The following is a 4,420-nucleotide window of genomic DNA, read 5'->3' on the forward strand; positions in this document are numbered from 1 at the left end:
CGCAGCAATCACACAGCTGGGAGCTCCTCTGAAAATAAAACTGCAGTTGGTTCTGACATTGCAGATGAATGTCTGAAAGGTGAGAAACGTACAGCCCACTCCCATTATCAGTCAGCTTGAAGAAGTAGTTCTCCTATTAGCCTGACTCTAACCCGAATCTCCCAGTTCTTCTAAAGAACAATGTCCTTTCTATTAATTTCTATTTCTATTAAATCAGCCTGTCGAGCTGATCAGGGTTTTGAAGGACAGTTAATAAAAAACAAAACAAAACCCCATGCATAACACAGTACTATGCCTTGTTATTTACCAGGCAGGGACTGTATTATGTTCAACTGTAATAACTGAACCTATTTAGCCTATGAAATAAATTTCAACGCAGTTAAAAGAAGACAAGCCACCTTACAAAACCCCTTCAAGTACCAGTGACCTTTTCCAACTCAACCAGTGATGGGTTTAGGTCAAAATGAAACATCCCTCAAAACAGTCTAAGAGTATCAACAGAGAGAATTTCCATCACTGGAAATATATATTTTTAAAAGGCTAAAAAAAGTTGTTAAAGCTCAACAGATTCTCCACACAGTTCCTATTTTGAAGCATGAACTACTATATTCAGTTCTATGAATGTTTAGTCAAATCTAAGGAGATTTTAAATACATATCACTTACTGGAAATATGCAGGAACATTGACAATAGGTACCAGATATTACCCTTTGTTTATATTTTCTCAAACAATGAAAACAGTATTGCCATATACTCCAGAGGAATTGCCATGCAATTTCAACACAAGAACTTTAGAATCAACTTATCTGATGCTATTTATGATCCTCTATTCACTGGGGGAAGTTGGGGAAGAGGCAAAAGCCCTGATTGTTGAATATGTACCCAACAATTACCAAAACTTAAGGATGGCACTTCTGCAAAGCGCATGTTGTTAGCAACATCAGAAACAATTGTTAAAAAAGTCCACAAGGCAACAGTAATAAAGGCCTCCCCTAATACTTATAGTAGCTTATAGTTCAATCAGCAACAGGGACAAGCAATAATAATTTTTACAAAGAAAAAGGAAAAAGTGCTCCTCTGAGAAGCTTATAGTCTAAATAAACTAAAACCAGATGAGAAATGGGAGAAGACAGTCAATGAAAACCGGAAGAGTTTCAGGGTTTTTTGTTCTTATGATTTTTCTATATAAAAAACTGTTTTTCCAATCGTAGCACAGCCAGTGTTTCCAGGGCCTGTGTGTCTTTCAGAAGTGAGTTGATGCCATGGGGTGTCGAATTCTTCTGGATCTTCTTTGCACAAATGCCACAGCTCCATGTGGATAAAGTCATGTTTGAAGAGTACTTTAAACTTCTAAAGGTTTAAGCACGATAATAGTCTATGAGTTTTATTTTTTCAAGTTAGAAGCCACTAGAATTACTCCAAAAGTACATTAAGCATTTTTAAATAATTTTTTAAAAAACCAAAATTTTAATGCTCAGCTCAAACTATATTTGGCTAGATAAATGTGCAATGATATTTCCAGAATAATTTAACTCATAAAATACAAAATCATATCATCTTAGCCATTTGAGAATTACTTGTGATTTTAAATATAGAATATAACTAATTAACATGCCCTGAACCCTAAGCTCAAATGTGCACACCATCTAAGGGCATACACAACGTTAAGGTTTGTAACGCTGATGTTTGATTGCCTAAACTAGGTAACTGGGAAGTTTTAGTTTCAATGACAGTACTATTCAGGAGATTCAGCATGTGCTTTAGTGCTTGTTAACAAAAGAAAACTCACCCTATTTGACACCACTCATTCACATTCCATGCTCCAAAATTTCAATAGAGAAAATATGAGTACAAAAATGAGTTTCTACTTCTGACTGAGTCTTTCATTGATCAAATATAAAAGATTCCTAGTTGCTAGTAGCATCTGCTTGACACTATTTAGGATTTAGCTCCATAAATAAGTATTTCCATAGCAACCAAGCATAGAATTAACTAAACAATGAAACCAACACCATAGCAACTTGATTCAGAAGTCAACTCTGTAAAAAGTCACCTCATTCAAAAGCAAAATTCTACAACCAGATGAGAAACTAATTTATTGTAAAATATGAAAAAGTTTACTTTGCATTTCCATTTCTTTTCATGACTGCCCTTCTAACAAGATTGATGGTAGATTCATTGCTTTTATTTCTAAATTAAGCTTTTGTAACACCTTACAATCAATCAGCTTTTTAAACCCATGTAATTTAATGGTACAAAAACAAACACAGCAGTATACAACCTAGAAGTCTTGTTTTATTTATTAGGATTTTTCCCCTCTCTGTATAGAAAAGGTAGATTTTGAAAAACAGTAAGCTATTAAGTAGTTAAGTTGTATTCAGCATGAGGCTAAAGGTGATGCAACCAAAGGATGACTGTCAAAGTAGAGGTAGCATTATTTAGATAACACAGACAACATTCTGTTGTGAAATCTTGCAGGCCAAAACAACAGCCACTTGAGTACATTCTTATAATCAAGACAAAACACAGCACTTGGAAAAGCATTCACTGCGATAGTTCAGGCAGTTAGAGTCATGATGGTATTTCTCCACCCACTAAACCTTCCCATGAAAATAAACTGGACAGGAAAAAAACTAGGATATTTTTGGAATCCTAACACTTACCACTCTATACAATTTATTTATCCAAGGTTGTAAAATGGCTAATAGGTTGCGAAGTCTGCAGCTAGGCACAATCTTTGAGCAGAAACTGAGTGTGCTCTCATGGTTCTAAGGTTTGGATACATGTACTGAAGGGAACAGTCACATTCCCTATTCTAGACTGTCACTGACTCGACGAAACCCTTTCATAAAAAGCATTAGCTTTGCTTTTTTAAGAAACCTAAAATCTTCCTTCAATGGAAAGAGACTTGCTTCTACTTAATTGCTTTAGTAAATACTACTCTATAAATTAAACAGTGCCCACAACACATGTAGCTGGACACATAACAACAACACTGGAACATACAGGTGTCTGGCCACCGTAATGTTTTCACCAGACCCCACAGTACACTGATCTTCCCTGCAAATACAAACCTTCAACAAGACCTGTACCTAAGTAAACTTTAACAAGTCACTTAAGAGCCTTCACGTGTTTAGTTACTGTTTTCAGTAACTTTGTCCTCAGCACAGATTCAAAAACAGAGCAAAAATACTCCACTGTTATGCTAAAGTTTCAAATAAGCCTTCAGCAGGCTTAGTCTTAAAGTTAATATTACTCCCTGCAAGGGGAAAAGTATTTTTTGTTTGCTTGGGTTTTTGTTTCTTTTGTGTGTGTGTGTGTGTGGTTTTTTCGTTTGTTTGTTTTTAAAAAGACGTGCTACTTCTGCTTTTGTAACCAGCAGGTCAGTTTCTACTTGGCTGTAGAAAGTTTAGTTTTCTGTTTGTTACGTTTGCTCCGATCTTCCTTTGAATATCATTTGAAGATCTTTAAATGCTTCTAAAAGGTTCTGAAAGGTGTTTTGTCTATCAAGGGAAAGTAGGGGCTTTTTTTCTTCTTATGTAGGTAATGAAAAAAAACTGGCTAAAACCACACTTAGGTCATTTCCTGTTCCTTCTAGGTTTTGTCAGACTTGCACGTCAGACTAAAGGCCAAGCAGTAATTTATGGCAACTGGGGGAGGGAGGGCAGAGGAAAAAAGCCTGCTATGTGCAGATCCTTTAATCGCCCATTATAAGCATTTTCCTTTAGAGCATGTGGTTCTAATCACCATCAAAGAAAAGAAAAAGTGCTAGGTGGATTACTGCTCTGATCCCCTACAGTTGCTTCCGTGTTCTGGCATTCTGTGCTTCTTTTACTGTCATCCAAAACCTAAAACCATTTTTTTAAGTTGTGTGTGTTTTACAAAAAGCAAAATCTAGAAATTGTTCCCAAAACATCCTTTTCACATTTACTGACTGGCATTATTTTACAATTATACATAGTAAAAGCCTTTACTGCTGTGCTGACACACTGTTAATGTATTGGGTTGGAACAGACGGAGAGATCAACTTTGAATTTAATCTTTCCACAACAGAAGGATGTGCACAAATCTTATACTGAAGCATTTTACTGTATGCTGATATATTCTTAATGTAGTACCTAAAGACACTTACTAGGGATGAACCAATTTCCCCTTCTATGGACCTGAATTTTTTAATTATGTGGGGTTTTTCACCCATTAGACTAGAGAGATGAGAATGAATCTCAGATGTTTTTCTTTGCAGCAAACTAAGAGAAACTATTTCAAATTACCATAATGTTTTTCAGCAATGAGCTGAAGAAAAGGAAATACTGCATTTTCCACAAAGATGTTTTAACACTTTATCTTTAAACTCTCATTGAAATACTTAAATTTTTCCTCTCTCCCCAAGTCCTCCTTTAAAACAAGCAGCATGAAATTA

This window comes from Eurypyga helias, unplaced genomic scaffold (assembly GCF_000690775.1).
Source record: "Eurypyga helias isolate BGI_N326 unplaced genomic scaffold, ASM69077v1 scaffold10189, whole genome shotgun sequence".
Lineage (NCBI taxonomy): Eukaryota > Metazoa > Chordata > Aves > Eurypygiformes > Eurypygidae > Eurypyga > Eurypyga helias.